At 36.6% G+C, this 26,950-nt stretch overlaps 1 protein-coding gene and 1 pseudogene across 1 annotated transcript in view; both read right to left on the bottom strand.

Moving 5' to 3' along the window:
- Positions 1-26,950, bottom strand: part of LRRTM4 (leucine rich repeat transmembrane neuronal 4) — a 697,721-nt gene that overhangs the window by 451,347 nt on the left and 219,424 nt on the right. The window lies entirely within an intron of this gene.
- Positions 20,640-21,851, bottom strand: LOC118669364 (annotated as a pseudogene).

Below are 26,950 nucleotides of genomic sequence, written 5' to 3'. Positions count from 1 at the left end.
ATATCATCTCTGTCTGTGGCTCAGCTTTGATCTGATTTGTGATTTAGGTAATAGGCCTGCCAATTTGCAGCTGTTTCCAACTGCTAACTTCTCAGTAGAACGAAAAAGAACGCATGACAGAAATGATGTGATTTGCATCCTGACAGCTTCAGCCTTTCAACTGTAGACAAGAACAGGCAAATGGGTGGGAGAGAAGCCCTGACTTAAGTAAATGTGTTAAAGAAAATATGCAAACAAAGTTACAAAAACAGCCACAAAAAGAAAGAGTTCTCCAACAGAAAACCTGACCAAGTAGACTATGTCAGTTCTCTGGCTTCTGTTGTGCTTCATAAAATAATTAGAAATAAAATGCAGTTTACATGTTCAACAACTTTCATCCACATTGGGTGTGTCCTTAAATAGAACACCTATCCCTGTGTTGTCTCCTGCATATGTAAAAATAGTGCTGTGCAGTTTCTTAGGTGAATTCTGAAATTGTATTACTGTGTTCCCCTATTTGTCCAACAAGCAAAACTCATTCCTTATTTAGGAGTTAATAGACGGCAGGTACTTACAGCCCAAGTCTTTCCTTGGGCTGGGAAAGATGCACACGTTTAGTAGTGGAGGCATCAAAGATGTGCACTTTGGTCTCTTAATGATAATTCTCATGTGTACTCATTGTCCCAGATAATAATAGCCTATTAACAATAGTTAAAGTCAGGTGATAACACAACTAGAAATGCAAACTTATCTAAACTGGTGAATAATTACATTTTATTTCAGATGTAAAATGTTTTTCTCTAGCAATCAAATGTCTTTGCCTTAAACATAGAAAGTAGTTTAAAAATAAAAAGACAACTCTATTTAAAATTCCATGTGGATGGGTGACATATTTCCTTTTAAGTGTCAGCAAATCCCTGACAAGATGATTAGATACATCGTGCTTATTAACTACATTCTTGAATAATCCCAATATTCCAAGTCATGCTGTCTCTGGGCTCCCCCCCCCCCCCCCCCCCCCCCCGCCCTTCCATTCTGAAGGTGATTCATTTTTCTCAAGGTCAAGGTCATTAGAAGACAATGATGGAGTTAGGAATAGAATTTCTTTTTTAAGTCCTTCTGTGTTCCTTGATATGTTGCTTGCCTGCATGATTTCACAGTAGTGAGAAAGAGATGAATTTTAAAGAAATTAGAAACTGAAGGAATCAGGGGAAACTGAATGTTGATCATCTCAACGGTGCTTGAAGTCTGCTTATCTGCTACTAAACAGGCAATTCACTCAGAAGCTGGAAACCTTAATACACTCATCAAAGCCCTCTTGGCAATTACAGAGGTATTTCAGAAAGTGTCCAACAGTGGGAGGTGAATCTTAAGTAGTTAAAGATTGCATTTTGATGATGAAGATAAGAGTAATAATACTTAATGCTACTATAGAGCCTTTATTACTGAAGTCTTAGAGTTTTTAACTAAAGGTCAAATGATATAAACCTCTGATAGCTGCCAAATTGAGCTGAAAAATTTTATCTATTCTAATAATGCTTTGTGTTTTTTTCTGCCTTTTTTCCCCACTAGAAATAAACTCAATGCCTATTTGTGAGCATTCTAGCAGAAATTCTCTTTAAAAAGCAATGATAGTCTTTTCAACTTCAGTAAAAGCAAATATGCCTTAAAATGCTAAGTTTAAATAATTGTTGAGAGTAATTATATCCATGTAAATTGAATTCTATCTCTAAGACAAAAATTTTAAAAATTCTATTTGGTTCATAGAAATACTACAAAATATAGCATCACGAGTAATTACTAGCAAGTATTATAGAAATCCTGTAAGAAGAAGGAACATTAAAAATAGATTCCAGTAGTCTAAAACAGAAGACTAAAAGCAACAAACATTTAAGGGTTCTACACCTTCCAAATTTCGCCAATTGGGTATATCTTTATCTTTACAATGTAGGATAAAACAAACCATGTTGGATGGCAACACTTTAAAATTAATGTAAATCTAAGCTTTACAAAGTAATATATAGGCTGGCCAGGTGTGGCTCAGCGGTTGAGCGATGATGACCTATGAACCAGGAGGTCACGGTTCAATTCCTGGCCACGGCACATGGTCAGGGTTTCAGGCTCAATCCCCAGTGTGGGTCATGCAGGAGGCAGCAGATCAATGATTCTTTTTCATCTTTGATGTTTCTCTCTCTCCCTCTTCCTTCCTCTCTGAAATCAATAAAAACATATTTTTTAAAAAGTAATATAAAAGTCTGTACTGCCAGATAAAATTATAAAACATTTTTCTTAAATATAAGTAACTTATCCTTATATATAATTATACCTGTCTAGCTTTGTATTTCATGAAGTGTTAAAACTACATTGTGTGAGGCTGATGGGAAGATTATAATCTAGTAAACCTTGAGAAGATTATAAACTTGTATATGGCCAATTTATGCTTCCTGCTATTACAGAACTGAAAGAATGCTGTAGATGAATTGATTTGAGGAATTGTTTTGGTCCTGTAAGTTTAGCTGGGGTTTGCAGACTAAAATCTCAATTAATAAAAAGGTTAAGACTCTATTCTTTATACTTACCTTAGTGAATAATTCAGTAAAACGAAAGCATGTTTTTAAATACATAGACTATAAGGTAATCAAAGTTTACCTTAATAAATCATTCTAAGCCATTTTATGATATTGAGTTTAAAAAGAAACGTTAGTTAAGAAATTTTAATTAGTAGCCATCATACTCTTTTTATCTAATTTAAAAATATTTAAATTTATAAAACTAATGTCATTGATTAAAAACACATTAAATGTTAGCTAACATTTTAGCCTTTAAGCATCTGCTATTTTAGCATTATAAAATGCAAATGATTTTTCTCTCAACTGGCAGTTTTCCTTCACTATAAATCACCACCAACAAAATATACATAGAGAAAAAAAAAAAAACTCTAGCAAAAAAGAACTTCATATTGTAGAAACCACACAGTGATATTTAAGATAGAGTAGGAACTAAGAAGAGGGCTTCTATTTAAATTGATAGGAATCTCTATTTTAGCCTAGGCAGGTTTCATAAGAATATTCATTAAGACAATGAGCAAGATCATAAATAAGGGAATATCTTGGAATTGTAGTATTTTTAGAGGGAAAACAAAGACTAATTGAAGCTATGGGCTATCTGAACAAAGGCTTATTCAAAATTAATCTTATTAATTTTTCTTGTCCAATCCTATCTCAGACTCTCCATCTTTGCACAATGGGGAAGTAGAGAGAAAAAATCAAGAGTAATGTTGTGTTCATAGCTGCAATCCCAAATCAATTCTCCACTGGGCCACTGGGTGAGTTAGTTCTGGTTATGCCATGCAACATCCCTGCATAGATTACCCAGCAGATAAGATGAGAGGGGAGGATATTATGGAAAACCAGGAAGTTAACTGTACTTTGTTTATACTTGTTTCACACACTATGTTTCAGAATGTGGAAAATCAAGAAGTACATGAAGGTGTCATGTGAGAACAACAGGAATTATATGGATATCTATTACCAATCAGGTCCTCTTCTTAGTTACTCACCCTTTACCTTGGGGAAAAAAAAATTACATATATATATATATATATATATATACATATATACATATATATATTACATATATATACACATATATATATACATATATACATATATATTAATTATATATATAATTAATATATATATATATATATATATATATATCCCTATCTATCATACTTATCCAAAACACAAGGGTACCAAAAAAAGCAAAAGGGCAATCTATTCATCTCCAAACATTGGACAAATCTGTTGTCTGGACATTCTTTAAGGATGAGTAAAAACAAACCAAAGATAGCAAGCTACAACATTGGTCTGATGGATACAAAAAGAAGAAAATAAAAGCTTATTTGATCTTACTTTTGAATATGACCTAATAGAAGATGAATAAGGAAAAAAACAGAAAACTGACATATCAAATAGATAATAACAGAACATTGTCCCTGCAAATCAGAAGCAGAGCATGAAGCAGAGAAAACAGACAAATTTAAACATTAGATAAAGTAATATATTTAAAAGGTAAACACAAAAAGGAAGAATAATAAAGGAAGTTTTTTAAATGAAAATATAATACAATTCAGATACAAACAATAAAAATAATGTTGCAAAAATGGTATGGAAAACAGACTTCTATGTAAAAATAATATAGATTAATTAGACGGTGTAGCATAGACATGCTAAGGAAAAGAGTGTGTGACAAGCCGCTGTTTCTAAAGGAAAGATGACAAATGAGAGAAACAGAAGTGAAAAAGCAATGCCATCCGAAGCTAATATTCATAAACTATGAAAAAATGTATACACACTGCCTTTGAGAACTCATTATTTTCCATGTTAGTATTGTCCAATCCATCAACATGCAATTGCAACACACAGGCAATGAAAAAAATATATATATATAAAGGAATGAAAATGTGTCTGCCGACAAAATTTCACACTATAAGCATTAATGTCTAGAAGAGAATAAAATAGTATCTATATAGTTGTTAGGAAATACTGTGATTTGTTCAAACTCATCTTGAGTATCCTAGTTCTCATTTTCTAGTGTTCTTCTGGCTAGGAGTGCTGCTGCACCATGGTTCTGCTCAATGGCAGCTCAGGGGAATCCAGCTGGGGTGGACCAACAAAAATAATTCCAAGGTATTACCACATTCTTAATCTTTAAACATGGGGAAAGAAAAGCAATAATACAATTGATCGGCTAATTTCCTGCTCATCCATATAATGGGAAGTTGTTTGCCATTTGCAATATTTTGAAAATGAATAGATGTTTTTGGATAGATAAATATGTTTGTAATATATTATTGAGGGGTTTTTCCCTCTAAAAAAAGTTACAACTCTTTTTATATAATTGCATTCTTTTATTAAAAATAATACTATTAACATGAACTGAACCTTGCCTAGTATCTCCAACATGTGAAAGAGGTTTGCACAGAGTGGTAGCATTATTCATATTTTTACTTTCTTTCTTAAGTCACTTATATATTTTTAATCCTCACTCGAGGATATTTTTCCATTGCTTTTTAGAGAGAGTGGAAGAGGGAGGAAAAGACAAAGGAAAACATTGATGTGAGAGAAACACATCTATTGGTTGCCTCCTGCACACACCCCGAAGGAGATTGCTACTAAGGTACATGCTCTTGACCAGAATCGAACCTGGGACTCCGGTTCACAGGTCGATGCTCTGTCCACTGAGCCAAACCTGCCAGGGCTTAATTCACTTATCTTTTTCCTTGACATAATAATGTATTAATTTAGGCACTAATGCAAAATAGGTGGTTTTATTTTCAAAAGGAAATTTTGTAAAGCAATGGATTTACAGCATGATATTCCTAAAGTGTGAGTCTGGACAGTTTGTTAAGTGATTGTATCCTTCATTAGCTACATATTTACACTTGAATTGAAACATCCACGCTTGCATTATATGCTACATGATTACCATAATCCCTGGAGCTACAACCATAACCCTGATTAACATTTATATTAACCATGGGCTTCATAATGCACATTCACAGTTGACAATGAAACCTATTATCTTTTTCATGCCAACAACACAAGCAGAATCAAGAAAGGTGCTTGTGTCCTTAGGAATTGCTTGGAGGACAATCTGGGTTACCACTGACAACTTGGATGTTGGGGCTGGGCCTCAGGCAGGCCTTTTTCTGTCTCCAAAGTTAGCATGTTGATTGATTTTCATATTTAATAAATATGCAATATTCAATTCTGTTTGAAACAGAAACATTTCTATGTTTAGAAACTCTGAGGTGGATCTTTAATATGAAGAATCACACATTTTGCCATTTTCCAACATTCTCAAAATAGTGTTCATTTATTCTTTCCTTGCCCACTCAACTCCCGGTTAATTTATCTCTTAATCCCTCAGGAAAATTCATGAAAAACATCCTGGAGAAATTACTTTCTGATCATAAAAGTAAGACTGATTTTATTGCATTATCAGTTGACTCTGCTTATTTAATTCTTTAATGCTTTGTAAGCAACCTTAAATATTTTGTAAGCTAAGACAAGGTGAAAATTAATGAAAATGTACACATAAGACAGGAAAGAGAATCTTACACTGTGAGGTGCATTATACAACTGTGTTGCACGAGGAATGTATGGGCCAGATTTCCCAGACACCAGTGGGAATGAGGTTCTTAGGGTACCACTGAAATAAGCATCTTTAGAAGCCCCCAGGGGAGAATGGAATGTGGAAAAAGCCTTGTTATGCAAAAAGTTAATTTTCTGAGGTTCCAATGTCCCATCTCCCCCAAGCCAATCCTGAAAGAGGGGCAGCTAGGAGTTCAGCAAAATCAAAAGCAAGGCCAGTGTCCAGAGCTTCCATTCCATGTTGCAGTCGGGTGTAGTTTAGCATCCAAGCTAATTAAAGTCCAAAGCTCTTAGCACCGATTTACACTATTTGTTCCTCAAATTTTACCTTGTGTATTTGTGGTACCTTCTCAATTCAAATATACAGTTCAAATTTTAAGAAACCACAAAATCATCATTTATTTTGTATCATGTAGGTGTGACTAATTATTTCCAATGATAGCAACTTAAATAATTGCCAGTAAAGATTAAACTATTATAACGCTATTCACATAGAAATGTTTAGCAAAGTTTCTATGTGCTTTAGGATTTCAGATAAGAGCAAAATTTAGAGGGAAGAGAAACATAAACTTCTACCGAGTGGCATATGGTCTGTATTTTTCTATTTGGTAACTGTTATCAAAATCTGTTATCATCCCCTTTATTTTTGTAATGGCAAAATAAACATTCATCCTCTTATTTAAAACACATCACTAGTTACTAGCAGAACTGGAAACTAAATTCAGATCATATGACTTTATGTCTAGTTTGTTTTTTAAATATACCACAATGTGTCAGAGAAAAATGTTTAGTTTCATATCAAGACAGTACATGAATCATGTATGTTTGATTCTTTCCTTTTCATATTCTCATAGACACACACACAAAAAGGTGTTGGGAAGCATGAGACTTGGTTGGAAAGTTTGTAAGGACATTCTGGTAAAAGGGAAGTGTGTGGAGGGCCACCTGCCCTGTTTATCATAATTCCGACTTAGGGGAGTGTTGAAGGTGGTGCCCCTAATTATTCCTTGACCTTTCCAAACAAGTCTGTGCATGTGCAGACCCCGGTGTTTACTGGAATCTTTATGCTCAACCCCTAGATGCCCTTGCCTAGAGAAAATGTAAACACATTTGTCCTCCCAAGCTTACTCACCCTACTGATTATATCTAAAGATAAAAATTCCAATAAAAGCCTAATGAGGCAGGCAATCAAGGCTGCCCTGGCTACTAAAGCCAGAGGCCCCTTAGCCCTCTCTTTCACAGTCAAACTGTGTCTGAGTAACCTGTTCATCCATCATTTAGGGGCTGATGGTCAGCTCCAGCAAAAGGCAACACTTTGGGGAAGTAGAACCAAAATGTAAAATGAAGAGAAAAAAATGTTATCAAATAAGAAACAGGAATTTTCACTAGATATATTAAAAATGGGACCCAAGTGAGGAAACTGGTGATTATGGCCACAAGTAATAAAAGCTAACATTTCTGTGTTGAGTGTGTATCAAAACATTTATTTGTTTAGATGTCTGAGTGGTAGACACTTACGTTGCTTGATCATCATTCTTTATTTTCTGTTTTTGAGGATTTGGGTATATTTTCTACTTCAGATGCCATGAACTATATGCTGAATAACTTAATTATTCAATTAATAAAGAGTTTCTGATATTTGGAGAAAAAAATTAATTAGGTATATTAGAATTTACCTTATTTTCAGAACTATTAAGAATGCATACATTTGGCAAACATGTTCATACAAGCTAAATATTTTAATTTAGCAGTTAGAAGAATGATGACAGCAAGCAATATTAGAAAAGAGGAGGGTTAATAAAAGCAATCATTTTTGTTTATTGGTTTCACAAAATGTTGTAGTAACAAAAGCAGATATAAAGCTTAAAGACAGCCTTATGTATGTCTTCAGACACTAACTACACGGAATTTATCTTTTGAGTGGGCAGGAGAGTGCACATTAATGGATACCAGCACGACACTTTTCCTGCCCTACTTGTAACAACACTCAAGTGTGACCTGAATGGCTCCCTAGTGCTTGAATTTATATTCTTCTCAGAGGCATTGGATATTGTATTTCACTACAAAGAGCTAAAAACATTGCAATCATTATTTATAAATCTTTTAGAAAAATGCATTTTCTTAGCAGCAACTATGGCAACAAGGAACTCAAAATGACACTAAAAAAGAATTGAGCTCAGTTGCAATGGGTAATGCATGCAGGATTTATATTTTACCACCATCTATATTTTAAAACTGGAAAAATCAAAACAAACATTCACTAGATACAATCACTTTCTATATTCAACTCACATGTTCTGTTTAAGTAACATTTAAACGTGGAAATATAAAGTACAGTCACTTAATAGTCATGAGACCTTTATAAACATAAATTGACTCCAGGTGATCAATAACATCCTATTTCTAGGGTACAGTCAACTTCACACAGTTGCAATAATACTAGTATTACTGTCACTCATTATAAATTTAATAAAGCATTTCTGGAATTGAAGATATGGTCATTCTTTTCAAGTGTTTAATTTAAAGCAACCCCATTGTTTACTTTGACATTAGAGTACCCTCTTATATTACATTAGACACAGACAGTTTATTTCTTAGCAATTGTTTTTCCTTGTATTAAGAAAAAAAAATTTTGCTACTTATAATTTTTCATATATATATATATATATATATATATATATATATATATATATATAAAATATGAAGCCTACATTATTTTAGGAGTTAGGAGTTCTTATGTTGATCTAGTACTTACAGGCCCATGTTAGGAGATATAAGTAACTTCCTCCTCCCAGAATAATACTGACAAATTATTCTATCCAATTACAGGACTTGACCATCACTATATGACTTTGGTAAGACTATCATAAAAAGTACCACAGCCCACCTGCCTGGCTCAATGGTTGAGCATCGGATTGTGAACCAGGAGGTCGCAGTTCAATTCCAGGTCAGGGCACATGCCTGGGTTGCTGGCTCAGTCCCTAGTAGGGGGCATGTAGGAGGCAGCTGATCAATGATTCTCTCATCATTGTTCCTATCTCTCCCTCCCTCTTCTTTCCTCTCTGTAATCAATAAAAACATATTTTAAAAAGCAAGTACCACAGATTGTGTGTCTTAAACCACAGAAACTTATTTTGCAGCAGTTCTGGAGGTAAGATCAAGGTGTAGGCAGGGTTGCTTCCTTCGGAAGTTTGGGAGGGAAGAATCTATTCCAGGCCTCTTTTTCTTTCATTAGGTGCAACCTGGAATCAGCACAGAAGAGCGAGTTCGCTATCATCCCCCAATCCGCATGGCAGCCCCACTAGGTAATCAATGGACATTCTCATCTAGTATTCTAGAATTAGTTGTTTTCTCATTTGATTTTGCTACATGTCTGTTTTGCAACTATATGGTGCTTGTATTTAAATGTTTTGGGTGGCAAAAAGGAACAGCAGAAGTTCCATTCTACCTTTGACTATTAAGAAAATCCTCTTTCATAAGAGTTTTACATCATCATAATAAATTAAAGGAATAGACAGTTTGACCTATCGAGTTCTATAAAATGTTTACTCAAATGTAATGAAACTGATAATTTGACTTACAGAGATTTTTCTATAATTGCCACAGTTTATTTTATAGCTGATGAGGTCGAGGCCTTCTGTTTAGGGACTTTATATATGAAATGAGAATTGGGGTAAAGAGAAAAGCACAGGCAGACTTCAGAAGGTTGATCATAGGGACCCTCCTCATGTTTGCAGTGGTCTGTGTTTCCGTCTCTCTTTCTGCCCCTCGAGACTCAGGAAGTAAGCCTGCCTATTCTTTGGTCTGTTTAAACCCAGGGTCTCTTCTTCTACAAAGCCTGGCTGTGAATTTTTCAGAAGCCTCTCTGCTGTCTCTGAAGTCAGTCATGCTAGGGATTTTTGCCTTAATAAAAAAGTCCAAAGAATATTACTTAAAAATAAATTAATCTACACTAATAAAAGAGAAACATGAAAATTAGTGTCACTCGGCTACGCCCACCAGCCAATCAAGATGAGTATGCAAATTAGCCGAACAAAGATGGCGGTTAATTTGCATATGCAGGCACGGAGCAAAAGACTGAAAAAGACTGAAGACGACTGAAGAATGAAGAGGCTTGACTTCTCTGCTGCAGCCAGAGTGGAGAAGCCAAGCCTTGCTGCTGCAGCCTGAACAGAGAGGCCAAGCCTCGCTGCTGCCGGACCAACGGCCTGGGCCCCGGGTGCCGGAGGAAAACCAGTGCCGGCAGCCAGGGGAAGGAAGACCTATTGCACGAATCTTCGTTCAACGGGCCTCTAGTGATTATACAATGAGAGAAGTTTTCTACTCCAGTGTTTCTACTGCTCTTAGTTGATCAAGTTTAAGTTCTCCAGATTATAGTACAATGACACAGGTCACGTGGCCAATAACCCACATAAAAGTAAAATGAACTTCCTTTTTTAAATTTCTTTTAATGTTGTATTATTTCCTGCTGGGGTCCAACCCCAGCAGGTCCGGGGTCCCCAAAGGTGTGGACGGAGTCGGCGAAGAAGGAATGACACGGAGACAGCGTTCAGTTGATCAGCAGCCTAGCCAGGATCTCTAGCCAGGATCTGTCCACGTTCTCCAGCCAGGTTCAGTAGCCATGTTCCCTCGCTAGGTTCTCTTACTAGGTTCTGTCTCTAGGTTCTGTCTCCAGTTTCTGTCCAGGATCTTTTGCCATGTTCTCTCCAGCAAAGTTCTTCTGTCTCTAGGTTCTGTGTAGGTTCTCCAGCCAGGTTCAGTCACCAGGTTCTAGTCAGGTTCTCTTGCCATGTTCTATCAAGATTCTGTAGCCAGGTTCTGTCTCTAGGATCTTCATCTAAGTTCTGTCTCTCGGTTCTGTCTTCTAAGTTCTGTCTCCTGTTGTCTTGTTACATCTGTATTTATACTAGTTGATTCCAAGCCTATCAATCTCTATTCCAAAGGTTAGGGTGTTTCTTATCTCCATTCCAGGGAGTAAAGATTATGTAGCTTAAGCATGATTGTTCGTAGTTAAAGTGATTAATTACCCGCCTGGCACTTAGTTAAGAGGTTTTATTCCCTCCCTAACTTCAGGGGAAAATCCCTACCTGGGGAAACAACATTTCTCGGAGAGTGACCTTGGTTAAAACACAGGGCCAAGAAGGTGAGCAAACATATTAAGAACAGTATGCCATATATGCCAGGTCCCTTGAAACAGCAAGGATGGACTGGGTCCCGGCAATTTCCCAAAACAGATGATAGTTTAAATTTCTAACTATACACAGAACCCTTGGGAGTTAAGATGGATGAGCATGTGTTCTGTAAGAAACTGAAAAAAAGAGAATAAATGTTTCCCTTCCATAGTCCAAGATCAAGAAACCAATGAAGCCCTGGTTGGTGTTTCTCCATGGTTAGAGCATTGGCCTGCTCACCAAAGGGTCATGGGTTATATTCCAGGCCAAGGGCATGTGCCTGGGTTGTGGGTTCACTTCCCACTCTGGTTCAGGGTAACATGGGGGAGGCAACCTATCAATCTCTCTCTCTCTCTCTCTCCCTCTCCCTCTCCCTCTCCCTTCCTCTCTCCCTCTCCCTCTCCCTTCCTCCTTCCCCTCCTTCATATCCTTCCACTCTCTATAAAAGCAATGGGAAAAATATCCTTAGGTGAGGATTAAAAAAGAAAGAAAGAAAGAAAGAAAGAAAGAAAGAAAGAAAGAAAGAAAGAAAGAAATGAATTAATCAGTCATTTGCAATAATGTCAACTAGCATTCTGTGTGGATCTATTATCAAATAAAGGCAATATAATTAAGATAGACACCTGGTTCTAAAATTATTTCATATGAGAACCTCTAAATGAACTTTTTAAATCAATTCCATATCTAGTCTCAGACTTACTACATCACCAGCTCAAATAGCAGAATCCAACAACAGACATTTTCTTAATACCCTAGAAACAATTTTTATGTAAAACCAGAGTTAAAAACACTATAATAATTGGTAAACCAAAATCATGAACTAAGAATGCATAAGCCAATCCCCTCCACAAATTAATCGCATGACCTTTACAACTGACTAATTAATTTTGCATTCATTAGAAAGTGCCCTACTGCTATTATTAGAGAAAAAAATAACTTGAAGAAAAACAATGCCATTTTTTATATTCATTTTCCAACAACCAAAAGTGAATTTTGTTGGCACTTTAATTTATTACCCTGCCTTAGTACTAATTGTAATTCTAATCTAATAATAATAAACATGTTTATTGATTAATGTCTCTAAGAAGAACCACCTAACAGTATAGAGGATGACATGTATAAATGTTTATATAAAACATTGTACCAAAAAAATCTTTGTGCAATGTACAAAAATGTTCTTCTTCTAGTGAGATAGAGATTTCTAGTCTGGCTAAAGTGAAAATTAAGAAAACGAATACAGGAATAGCAATTAAATTTTAACATAATATTCTACATGGTTGTTGGCAGCAATGCAGTCCGGTTTTGTTGAGAAGGAATTAAAATGCACAGGTTTGCTCTGGCCAGTGTGGCTCAGTTGGCTGAGCATTGTCCTGTGCACTGAAAGATGCTGATGCAATTCCTGGCCAGGACACATGCCCAGGTTGCAGGCTGGGTCTCCCGTTGGGGTGCGTGCAGGAGATAGCCCATATATTTCTCTCTCTCTCTCTCTCTCTCTCTCTCTCTCTCTCTCTCTCTTTCCTCTCACTCAAAAAAAAGCATATTAATAACAAAGAAAAATGCACAGGTTCTCCTTACTTGCCATGAAATATATATATATATATATATATATATATATATATATATATATATATATATGTGTGTGTGTGTGTGCGCGCGCGCGCGCGCGTGCGCACACGCGCATGTATGCATATTTCACTATGTTGACTTTGTGTGTATGCTCTCACAACATTTTCTTCATTACCACAGTATGAGTGGTGGAAGACAATCAACTTCAACTTTAAGACAATTCACAGAGGATTCCTGAGGTAAACAATTTACTTCAAAATTCAGTCTCATGACTGAAGGAACTGGGAGATTGTTTCATTTTCTTGTGGCAGCAGAATATTTGGTACTTTTCACCTTCTATTTCTAAAATCAAGTGTAGAAAAAAAATAAAAGCCTCTTTAAGCAAAACTAGCACATTAACCATTGTAAGATACTCTAAGACTAAAAGGGGGTAAGAAATCTAGAGGAGTGTATCCATTATAACACATTGAAAAGAAACAATTTACCTTTTCAAAGAAAACATGTTGACAGATATATGGAAACATAGCAAGGCATTGTCACCAAGTGGGAGGATATGATGTGAGATGATTTTTTAAAGTTTATTTGAAGCTCATGTCGTCTAGTAGAATACAAATAAAGGGGTTACTTTACATATAATTTATAGAAAGGATTATTCACACATCATTTTCTCCCACCAGAACTGCTATCATAGCTAAGAAGACTTACTTATCTTTTGGTGCTAATATTTAGGCAAAAAAATATTAATACATATATATTTTTATTTGGTCTGATTCCTAAGGTATTTTTTATATGAAAAGCAGGGGGAAATAGCTAAGTGTTAATGCAATTTAGCATTAAAACAAGGATTTGGCTGAGTCCTATCAAAGATTAGGTGAGCAATTTGGGGCTAATTTCCTTAATAAGTGGATCAATTCTTCATTTGTAAAATACAGTTGCTAATAAATAGCACATAGGGTTGTAGCAAAGGATGAATTATAACAACTATGCAGGCCATTTAATAGAATGTCTAGCACAAAGGGAGCGCTCAATATTTGGTAGTTACTTCAGCTGCATGTCAAGTAACTATGACATACACTATGTATGCAGATCATTTATTGATTAGTTACTGCTTTTTTATTCTCACCCAAGGACATGCTTTTATTGATTTTAGAGAGCGAGAGAAGGGAGAGGGAAAGAGAAAGAGAAACATTTATGTGAGAGTGAAACATTGATCAGTTGCCTCCAGCACACACGTGATCTGGGAAAAACTGCAACATAGAAATGTGCCTTGACTGGGAATTGCACCTGCAAACTTTTGGTGTACTGGGCAGTGCTCCAACCAACTGAGACACATCAGCCAGGGCTAGTTACTACTTCTTATAAGAGGACCTGAGGGTTTTATTTACATGCACATTCACATGTTCATTTCATGCTTATTATCATCATCTATTTGATTAGGTTATCAACTTGAATTTGACAGTACCTTGTGCCTTCATAATTAAAAACAGCGGCACAAACTAAATTAAAAGAATGAAAATCCAGTTGTAATAAGTGGAAAGGCACCTCCATTGATGCTAAACAAATAAGATTTTCTTGTTCCCCTACCACCCCCGCCCCCACTTTAAGTACGGTAACAAAGCCATACAGTGTTTCTTTTAAAGCTACTTGTACTTTTCAGTGTGTCTAGGTTACTAGTACAAATACAGGCCTACTACCAAAAAACGCACTTTGTACATTTTCAATATACTCTGAAACAGACACTTCATGACATTTTAAGATTGCTTTTTTATTTAACTTTATAATTTAAGCAGGTTTAAAGAAAAGGGATCATTTTTATGCTTCCAAATATTATGAACATTGAGTGTGGAGAATTTCTAATTTTTTTAAAATATGTTTTTTATTGATTTTAGAGAGAGATAGAAACATCAATAATGATAGAGAATCATGGAACAGCTGCCTTCTGCATGCCTCCTACTAGGGATTGAGCCTGCAACCTGGGCAAGTGTCCTGACCAGGAATTGAACAGTGACTTTCTGGTTCTTTTGTTGATCTTAATTAACCACTGAGAGACATCGGCCAGGCAAGAATTTCTAATTTTTTAAATTTTTATCATAAAGTAATTAAATTTAAAAAGTATAACATCATAGCTAAAGAAATAAATCATTTCTTGCTAAAATATTTTAAGTAAATATTACCAATATAAAATATTATCAAAAAATGTTTAATAAAAAAATTGGCATTTCATGAAGTTTTACCCTTGAATGGTGTATGTCCCAGAAAGATGTTTTATGTTATGTCACATAGACTATATTAAATAGTAATTACTTCTAATAAAATGTAATATTGAACAAATTACCAGTCATTCTTTTTATTAAACACAACTTTAGAAAAAATAAGAAAGCTATTGCTAAAACTATCACATTAATATCCTTCTGAGATTTGAAATATAATTGCAGTCACTTTTATTCTGCCCCATGAGATATAAGAGGAATGCAGGAAGCAGCTGGCTATTCATTCATGTAATTATATTTCTCCCTATGTTTAAATTGTTGGGCAGAATTTTTGCTAATAGAACTGAACATGAATAGTATCCCATTCTCTTCAGATTGAATATGGTTATTCTTGGGCCATAGAGAGCTTAAAATGCAGGGTAGAAATGGCATATTGTGTGTCTGTGACCTTTACTCAAAACTTATCTAAAACATGGATAAGCTAAGGAATCACAAGAAATAAAGAAAAGTTAAGACATTGCCTAGCAACACATTAAAAAAAAAGCAAGGGAAGGCTCACCAGAAGTGAGAACAGGTGAAATCATTTAAAAACTATTTGAGACATAGTTTCTCCACTTCTAAGTCATCTAGGCAGAAAAAGAGAGCTAAGCAGAAATGGACCTATCTCCATGCATCAAAGAAGCAACAGAGGAATAGATAGAAATAACGACATACTTTTCTAGTCATCACTGCAAACTCACATCAGGGCAGTACAAGTTCCATCCGAAATACTCAAAAATGATTTCCAAATTTACAGCATTAAAATATAAATCTAATACAAAAATGAAGAACTGTGTCCCAATACTATTCAGTTTGATTCAGTGTGGCATCGTAATATCTTTTCTAGCTCTTTTTATTTATTTCAAAAAATAGTAGATAGACCTAACCTTTATTTTAAAATTTAGGTTCACATTAAATATAAACATATTTTTACATTTTTAATCACTGAATCTGATTGTTCAAATGTTGACTTTTTCGCAAATGGCTCTCAAAAGCATTAAGTGTGCGACTCAAGATGTTCTCTAAACCAGCTGCGATATAAGAGCTAGGATGTAAATGAATGCCTTTCTGACTCCAAACATCTTAAGATGAAACACTAAATTTTGTTAAAATAATGTCTCTTAAGGTCACTGTATAATATACCAAGAATTACATAGTCTAAATCAACCAGGCCTTTCATTAATTTACTGTGGATCAATTTTTCATATGAAAACATCATGCCAGGTACATTTATGAAATGCAGTAGTATTTTAATGCACACCAAACTCGAGAACATTGGGCCATATTAAATCAGGTTGGAAAGATAAAGATAACACTCAATTCTTTGAGATTACTACTTAATTATTAGTTTTGTTTTTGTTTTTTGAGTAGAGGTAACATTGGCTAATAACATATAAGTTTCAGGTATACAACATCAATGTTGTTGAACCCAAAAAGTCTAGTTTCCATCAATTCATGTTCTGGGTATTTATTCAAAGAATATGAAAATGTTACAGAATAGCGAGAAGCTAGAAAAATTCTAAGGGACACTGAGAAAAAAAACTTAAACAAGGCCAAACGGTTTGGCAGCCTGCAGGCAGCTTGTAAATAGCAAGTCCTTATCTCTCCCCAAACAAAGACACTTGTGAGCAAATGGTTAATGTCTCTCCAAAGACAGTAGAGGGGAGGGGAGGGAAAAGGAAGGAAGAGTGCAGTCTTGCCTCCTCCCACTCCCTAAGCCAGTGATGGCGAACCTATGACACGCCTGTCAGAGGTGACACGCGAACTCATTTTTTTGGTTGATTTTTCTTTGTTAAATGGCATTTAAATATATAAAATAAATATCAAAAATATAAGTCTTTGTTTTACTATGGTTGCAAATATCAAAAAATTTGTATATGTGACATGGCACCAGAGTTAAGTCAGGGTTTTTCAAAATGCTGGCACACCAAGCTCAAAAGGTCCACCATCACTGCCCTAAGCAGTAAAGGCAGCAGTCTCTGGGCTTGGCAAGATAAAATCGCCAGGTGCTTCTCCCAAATTCTGGGAAAGCCACAACAAAGTAAAAGGAGGGACCTTGAAAATTAATCTGTACCAAGTTATTCAGCAGAGGAATTTTAAAATCTATACCCATAAAAGTATATAAGGGAGATAACCCCCCTCCCATCTCCCTCCTCAAATTCGCCTAAAGAGCCCATCCACTTTTTATGTTGGATGATAGATGTGTTTCCCTTGCCCCTTTAATAAATTTGCATGCTTTAATTTCTTACTAAATCACCTTATTAATAAATTCGTTTTAACACAATGCAATTATCTGGAGTCACTCCTTTGAAACCATTCATAGGAGAAGAGAAGAGCTGAGGAAGGATAGCTCTCCCCTCTGACTCAGGAGACTGTGTGACAACACTTCCCTGATGTTCTGTGTGCCTGTAACAACAATACTAATTTGAAGAGCTATATGTGCCCATATATTTATTGCAGCATTCTTCATAATAGCCACAATATGAAAATGACCTAAGTGTCTACTGATGGATGAATGGACTAACAAGATGTGGTATATATAAATAATGGAATACTATTCAGCCATAAAAAAGGTGAAATATTGTGTTTTTGTGACAACATGGGTGGATGTTAAGGCTATCAATTATTCTTTTCAAACCCAAAACTAGGTAATTCAAAACTAATGTAACACCAATTTTCTAATTTTCTATTTTGACTTGCACACGACTTAGGCTGTTATTTTTTACCTCTTGTCAAATTTCTTATATTTTTACACTTCAAATGCAAACCCTGTATAGTGCATACAATTTAAATTGCAAATGATTGGAGACTCTCGAGCTCATTTGACAGTGTGCTGCTACTTAATTTAAATTGTCAAAACATTCAAATACTAATCACACATGCAGTTTTTCCAACTTTACACATTTTAAAGACAAAGTTTCAATACAAGCAGTAGCTAAAATAATTTATTTTAAAACAAACTTTTTTTGTAGTAAACTTCCTTCTCAACTTTGCTCTTCATTTATTAAAACTAGTGCCTGGAAATAGTTCCAAGGTTTATATACATTATGCTGAATAAAATGCTTTAGGCACTAGCAATTTCAATGTTTAATATTCAACAGGCAGTCCTAAAAGTCAATGCACACTTTAAAATTTTCATTTTCAGTGCTATTGCTGAGCTCTTAAATTCATTGCTTTGTTATGCTACTAAAAGTTGCCAAAATGGCTTTTTCATATGATACCTTATGTTTAAAGTAAAATAAAAAAAGACCAATGCTGTATTTTCTGAAAATTGTGCAAATTTACATGCTTAAATAGCCTGTGCATTCTGTTTCTAAAAATATACCTATCAAATCATTGCTACTGTTTCAATGCAGATTATTCTGAAAGATAAACCAAAATAATAATGTGTGCATATATTTGTGCGTATTAATGGATCACATTATTTTGAAATCTTTTCCTTAAATGTAACCATGTGTTTAGGATCATGTGTCAACCTTACATATTTTTCTTAATGGCTGCTATCACCCATTGCATGAATGCATCATAATCTATTTATTCTATCCTAGATATTTGGAGATATACATATATACACACACACACACACACACACACACACACACACACACACACACACACTACAGGCCTGGTGCATGAAATTTGTGCATGGGGCATGGGGGTGCCCTCAGCCCAGCCTACATACTCTCCAATTTGGGACCCCTTGGGGGATGTCCTGGGGATCGGGCCTAAACCGGCAGTCAGACATACCTCTCACAATCCGGGACTGCTGGCTCCTAACTGCTCACCTGCCTGCCTGCCTGATTGCCCCCAACTGCCCCCCCACTGGCCTGTTCACCCGTAACTGCCCCCCCCTCAGTCTTGTCACCCCTTACACCCCCCCGCTGGCCTGGTCACCCCCAACTGCCCCCCCCCCGCTGATGGCCTGGTCACCCCCAGCTGTCCCCCTGCCAGCCTGGTCGCCCCATGCAGCCTGCTGTTCAGTCTTTTGGTGGTCCCTCACTAACCCCCCTGCCGGCCTTGTCACCCAACGCGGCCTGCTGTTCGGTCATCCAGATAAATTACTGTAGGTAAAATTGCTAAGATAAAGTTATAATTTTTCTAAAAGAATTTTAACATTGATTGTCTTTGTTATATCTTAACAAACAACAGAATAAAATTCTGTGCCCTTTCCCATCCTGCAACCTCTGATGGGTCACTCAACAATGACAGGCTGTAGAAAGAAGACCTCCCATCAGGATGGTGTGCAACCTGCTTGCAACAGTTCTACTGCAGTTAACTATGGCTTTCAGATATTGTGATCTCCCTGTGTCACAAAACCTTCAGCTTGATGATTTCCATTAACTCGCACCTGAGGCACTGGGAGACGGTATATTCCAAAACGGTATGCAAATGTGGTATCACTAGGATTCAAATGCTTTTGCAGCTGATAAATCCTTAATATCACTCTCCTAACCTCCCCAAAGCAGGTAACCTGAGGCCAATTAGGGATAATATAATGTGATTTCCTGTGATGCAGTTACCTTTCGAAGTTGAGAAACAACTATCCTTAGAAAAGAGTTCAATACATGTGAACAGATATTAAAATAAAGTCTTTTTTAAAATTCCTTCATTACATAAAAAGTGATGAGATAGAAAAAAATGACATGATAAAATCAACTATCAAGCAGTGAACTGCAACTGATGAAATGAAAGTCCTAATATTCTTAATCATTTAAAAGTAAAGTTAAGAACTACCTGTCATTTCAAATAACTTTTCTAAAATAGAGGCTATATCTGCTTGTATATATTTTGGGAGTCTACTTTGGGTTCTACAATCTTATAGATGCAAATATAAATGGGCTGGAGACCAACTGGCAATTTGCTCTGAAATATTAATTACTGATTTTTCCTTCTTGGCTCTGCTTCTTCTTATTATATTTATCTATCTAGTATCCCAGATGTCATATATGAACATTTATTTTAAAAATTGAAATATACTTTTCTGTTTATGACATAAGGTTTATGATTTGTGCTTGCTTTTAAAATTTAATAACTCAATGTTATATATATAACATGTGCCACTTCTGTTACACACAGGCACACACACACACACACACACACACACACATGTGATTGTGGCATTCTATTTACTTTTTATAGGGAAAATGTTAAAAAAATGAATATTTATAATAAAATAGTTCATGTGAAATGGGATGTTTCTTTCATTGTTAATAAAATACAATAGAAATTCGTGTGTAAGAGGTCCTCAGGTTAGAGAATTATACTAAGTGAAAATGGAAAGACACTAGTATGACCCTGTCTCATTTTCAGTGCCAGTATAAGAACCATTTAAACCCCATATGTGTGCTTTTTTTGTTGTTGTTTTGTTTCTATTTTAAAGAGCTTTATTACAGGAGGTTAATGTTCAGGACACTTCAGAGCACCTAATACTGCTTCTAATCAGATAACCGGTTTTTGGTAACTGGTTTAGAAGTGTTCCTTGAGAACTTTTTCATATTGGTTTTCAGGCAAAAGTGCTACTTAGTGATTGTGTAAGAGGTGTTAACTTGATTAAACGGTTTATCCTTAAAAACCTGAAACACCAATCCAGGGATAGCTTCTAAGGTAGTTGTACAGTGTCTCAGGTAGCTTTGGCAAGTTTGTCCTCTGACTTTCGGTCCTGTGTTTCTAAATGCAATGTGAAATTCCCTCACCCCAGCTGGGCTACTGACTGTTTTAACTTTTCAGATAAATCAAAGCCCTGGTGGTGAGATTGTCTGCATTAGTAAGCAAGCTAGAGAAGCTCAGCATGTTCACCCAGTATTTATTCCACAAAAGCCCAAGCAATTTGCAAACCAAAGAGGACTCAAAAATGAGCCTTCTAATTAAGGCATAATATTGTTGGCATTGTACACCAAAATCTTCTGTCTTATTAAGTGGGATAATCTGGTACTCAGAAGGTCCTTCATCGGAAGGTTGTAGCCTTTTGGGTGTGTATTAAAGGCTCCAAGATTCCTTTTCCCTGCAGATTCTGTTCTTGTTGGGTTCATGGCCACTGTTAGGAATGGCTCCTGGAACTGCTGATTGAGCATCTGAATCAGGGGTCCTCAAACTTTTTAAACAGGGGGCCAGTTCACTGTCCCTCAGACTGTTGGAGGGCCGGACTATAGTTTAAAAAAAAAACACAAAAAACTATGAACAAATTCCTATGCACACTGCACATATCTTATTTTGAAGTAAAAAAACAAAACGGGAACAAATACAATATTTGTATTTGCATGTGGCCTGTGGGCCGTAGTTTGAGGACCCCTGACTGAGTACTGACATGGATCCCAGAAAGCCAGCAGCCATAGTAAGAGGGGGGCCATGAAACCAGCCAATTGCATTTCCGAGGCGGCCAACCTGTTTGGTGGTTTCTATACACTTTGCCATGTATTCACATGCAGCTGCCTCAGCATTTACTCGGGTTACAGCGCCCTCTACAGGCAAAGCAAAACTGTTCGCAAAGATCATCATTTTACCATCCATCTTTCCCAGCATTTGCCATCACTTCCAAGCTGCTTCCTGATCCTGTGTGCATCACCATTTTCAGTAGAGCCAATGCTGAGATTTTGCTGCTTCTTCTTGTATTTGTAGATTTCATAGATGCCCTTGGCTTCCTTCATGTTGTTGGTCAATTCCCAAGTTTTCTGAGCAATACCACTCCAGATGCAACCACTGCTAGTAACTGGAGAAGCTGTGGCCTCCATGATCAAGATGCTACCTTACCTCGCTAGGTGTTTGGGTGTGGGGGGTGTGGGCTTTGAACCTTCAGAACCACAGGTTCCAACTCATACTAGCCATATATATAATTGATTTCAGAGAAGAAGGGAGAGGGAGAGACAAAAACATCAATGATGAGAGAAAATCATTGATCATCTGCCTCCTGCACACCCCCTGCTGGGGATCCAGCCCACAACCCAGGCATGTGCCCTGACTGGGAATCCAACCGTGACCTCCTGGTTCATAGGTCAAGGCTCAATCCCTGAGTCACACCAGCCCAGCTTAACTCAGTTTTGATGATTACATTGGTTACTGTTCTAATTCTCAATAATAGGCTACTTGAGTTTTAATGTCAGACCGTTTCAACTTCCTAGCCATTTTTACTTTGAGGATTTTAGTTCATATATTCATATGAGCTTTATAGGTATGTATTTCTTTATCATTTTAAATAACACACATAAGCCTCTATTTATTGTTCTGTCATCATGGGATGCTGTCCCTTAAGCCACACTATGTAAGAGAGGGAATAAATGTCATTATATTTTCTGACATTTCTTATATCATCCACACATCTTTCATCACAGCTATGTATGTCTATTGACAAGGTTTGACATAAGACACACCTATTCTCTTCTAGACAAAACTATTTTACTTTATAGCAGTTTCTATCAAAGTATGCTATATTCAGGCATTTGGAGTGTTAGCTAAGTACATTCTAAATCTCTGCAACATGCACACAAACTTTAACTCAAAAACAACAACAATAAAACACTAACCCCAAACTAAAAATCACAAAAGAATCTAACTTAAAATTCAGACTCTCCTGGCATAGAGCACATAAATTGCAAATCAAACACAAGTATACCTAAAAGAAAGGAACACAAGACCTAAACATTTCTATTCATTAACACATTCACAAAAAAAGAATAATATGAGTTAGAAATGAGAGGGCAGAAATAAAACTGCTTAATGAAGACTCTTTGTTCATCATTTCCAATGCAGAAAGGCAGAAGCTGGGGCACATTTCAAATAATGCACTCTAAATGATATTAGAAGATCAACATATCCTGAAAAAATCAAATGAACAGGTCTTGCAGGAAGGGCACAATGACAAATGGCTGAGTTCCTCTTCCTCCCTTTCCTAGGGCTTAGGAAATGTGAAAACAGGAGAAATAAACTTCATGGACCTTTCAAGTTATGTAAAATAACCATTCAAATGCTAAAAATGTTGCAGAATGTCTGCACAGTGGCGTGCCAATACGACCATAATAAAACAGCACACCCATTAAAGGCTGTCTTGTAATTAACTTCTCTCATGGGATGGGACACTCTGGAGACAAAATTGTGTAGAAATCCAAAGTCCACAGAGGCCCTCCGGCTAAGAAGGAGGCCTAGAAGTCCAGTGAGGCTGGGAGAGTTATTAATTGATAGGAAAGCTACCCCCCAGGGATGCTAGTTACTGCACTGGGAGGAATGCCTGCCATCGAATCCTTGGCAGTGCACGAGTTTTTATAATAATCAAACGATGAAAGCACATGGAATATCCTATGGGAGCAAAAGGCTTGAAAAAATCATAATATGTCCATATCACGGAAACTTATGCCCATATTAAAGTAATAGTGTAAGTCAAGAATGGACAATTGTTACTTATCAGTCAGTTCTGCCACACTTCCTGCTTTTATAAATAAAGTTTTATTGGAACACACTCACACATTTATTTAACTGGCTGCTTTTAGTTACAATGGCGACATTGGAGAGTTGTGGCCAGCAAAGTCTAAAATACTTATCTTCCCCTTTACAGAAAAAAAACATTTTCTTATTCCTGGAGGAGCAGAATTATCACCCAAAATATGATTATTTTCAATAAATCACAAGATTCGGGAGGAACCTTTGACTCCCTGACTATCCACCTAAAATAATTTAGATAGAGGACCTGCCCAAGAAGGAAGATAACATCACAGATAAGCATAGTTTGAAATGAACTAAGTGTGATTGATAGAGAGGAACCTAGAAAGCCCCTTTGATTGGTGCGCTCTTTGTCTCACTGTTAAAGATGGCCCAGCAAACATTTATTTACCAAACATTCGCTTTTCCATTTCCCTGTGAATTACCTTACCTGTCATTTGAAGTCCCCAACCACAACCCCCCTTCTTCTATCTCAAGGCATATAAGCTTCAACTGATTTGTCTGGTATTCTCTAGGGAAACATGTACACACATAATTAAATTTGTTTATTTTCTCCTGTTAACCTGTGCCATGTCAATTTGATTATTTCAGGAGAAGCAGGAGAAAAAAGAGGGGAAGTTTTCCTCTCCTCCCCATTAACATAGAAACATTTCTGTTAGGTAATATTAAATGAAAGGGGAAGTTAAAAAATTGTATGCTAAGCTTATATTTTTATGTCCCTAAAATTTGTGCATGTGTTTTGTATGTATGTGTATACATTTGTGAATGTCTGGAAGGGTAAGCACTATAATATTAGAAATGGGTATCTCTAGGTTTATTAATGGCTTCCATTTTGCCATTATTATCTACTTTTAAAAAATTACCCATAAAGAAAATATATTACTTATGTAACAACAAAAAAATACATTAAAATGCAAAAATGAGCGAAATCACCGAGATAGATCTTAATATTGGTTTTATAATCTTTGGTTCCAACAGCGGAATTTTCAGCAGAGGAAAATGAAGCAGGCTTGTGTTTCAGTAACATGGAGCTTGCCAGCCTCAAGGACTATGTGGGCCTCATTCTAGTGCAGGGCAGGCTGCAAATTATTTCAAGGTTCTATGAGTTTGATAGCAGTTGTCTGGAAGGGGGACAACTGCTCATTTTCAGCTGTGGACTCACAAGCATGGAGAGACTGTTATTTTCATCTGCGCTCTTTCCATTGCACACAGAACATCTGTCACAAGACTGCTGTCGGATGCGGCAGCAAAGGCTTCTCTCCATCTATAAAAGCCCAGCATCTGCTACAGGAAAGGAGATCAGACAACGACAACCAATGTGTCGATACTTACCTGTACCAGACCTACCATGATGAATTAATTTTTAATAACAGTAAGCACTGCAGCAATGGATATAATAATGATGTTATTGTCACAATGACCTAATTATTAATATTAATACTAGGAAGAGAGCCAAGGGAAGGTCAGGCATTAGAAGCATGGTCATCTGGGCAGCTTCACCAGGAAACTGCAGCTTCATGCTCCCCAGGGAAATGCTAGTCCATTTCCCACAGATCCCCAGGGGGAGGAATCAAACAAAGGGTGAGATGGATGCATGCACAGTGAAGTCAGAGGGAGACATGGGTGCATGCACATTGAAGTCAGAGTGAGGTAGGAAAGGCACTTGCCTGTCAGTGTAGCCTGGGGAACAATGATCATTGGCTAGGAGGGTGGGGCCCATGCAAGCCTGTGAAAAAATTTGGGAATACATAATCCCCTGACAAAAAGTTCCCACTCTCTTGTGCTCTGGCTCTTGTGAGTTCTCTTGCTCCATGACCTGCACTCACCGGTGAGCTATCCTGCCATGTGGACACAAGCTAAGCTAGCCAGATGCTGGACTGGCCTGTGCTATAATATGGAGTGGAGACTTTGGGCATTGGCTTAATTCTAGTCCTGCTAAGACAAAATTGGACATTTCCATGGTGAGAGGGAAGGAAATGGGACCCTGAAAACTCAGGGGTTTAATTCCGCTCATCTTCCCAGGCGAGTCTTAGAAAATTCCTTTCCTGCAACCTCTCAAGAATTTCACTTCCACTGGTAACAGGTGGAGATGCAGAAGGCACCCCACTGATAACAATGACTACATAATATATACCTACTAGAGGCCTGATGCACGAAAATCAGGTAAGGGGCTCGGCTCTCGCAGCCCTGGCTTCATCTGGAAGGTCATCCTGATGGTTGTTCCACTGTCCTGCTGCCTGGTCTAATTAGCATATTACACTTTTATTATTATAGATATATGTGGTAGGTGTATATTATACCTATATGTGTACACATATATTTAAATGATTTGTGTTTAGCCTATCATTTGAACTAAAACAAACTCTTATTCTTAAAGAAAGAATATGATAATATATTTGAAAGATTTAAACCTCTCTCATAATTCTTGCGTTTTCATTTTCAGTATGACCTTTCATTTTCAGTAGACTGCAAAGTTTGGCTTTCATTGTTAAGTAGAGCTTTGCAAATATTGCCACAAAATATCCCCAAGTTATTTGAGGGTACTGAATACTTTTTGCAAAAAATCAATGGAATTCAAATGTAACTGTAAAACAGTGCCTCAGGTTCACTTTAAGTGCCTGGGCCTTTAAAAAACAACAACAACAACACACAGTTTTCTTTATATCATTTTTTAATGGATTAAAACTCTCTTATGTCTGCTGGTTCAAAGGATATGGGTGAAATCTGGGACTCAGAAGGAATTAATTTGGGGCACCTAAGGGGTGGGTGTTGTTGATATGGAAGAAAACAGAGTAAGAGCAAGGGTAAGAGCATAATCTCTGGATCTCTGGAGTCAGAATACTTGGGATTTGACTCTGTTTACTGCCTGCAAGAAACTGTGCACATTTCAAGCCCTCCGTTTCCTCAATGTTAAAGTGCAGGTGATGGCACTACTCCGTGTCTCCCTCATAAGGTTTTTCTGAAAATCACAAGGGTTAATACTTGTAAAGTGGTTAGCACAGCAGCTGGCATATATCAGACTGCAAGTACTATGTATTGGTTAAATAAATGGTAGCAAGTGTGATGTTTATTGGACGGTCATGATGGGCCACCAAAGTAAAGTCACTAGGAAGAGTGAGCATGAATAAAGAAGCACTTAGGAAGGGAAGACGAGTTTGGTTGTCAGCTGAGGTATAGGCCAGACATGACTTAAAAAAAAATTCAAATAGGACAAGACATTTGTGAATTCCAGCTACTGTTGTTAGAAAATGAGTACAGGCTAAATATTGAACTGAAAATCCTGAGTTGCCAGGAGAAATGCAAGTAAATTTTGATTTACTCTTACCCTGACCATTCTAAATGTATACAAGGCAATCTATGTAGAAGGCATTGGACTCTGATAGTTTTCTGTTTATTATTC

Source organism: Myotis myotis, unplaced genomic scaffold, assembly GCF_014108235.1.
Source record: "Myotis myotis isolate mMyoMyo1 unplaced genomic scaffold, mMyoMyo1.p scaffold_m19_p_14, whole genome shotgun sequence".
NCBI classification, from domain to species: domain Eukaryota; kingdom Metazoa; phylum Chordata; class Mammalia; order Chiroptera; family Vespertilionidae; genus Myotis; species Myotis myotis.
The sequence above is the reverse complement of the archived record's forward strand: the minus strand, read 5'-3'. Positions and strand labels throughout refer to the sequence as shown.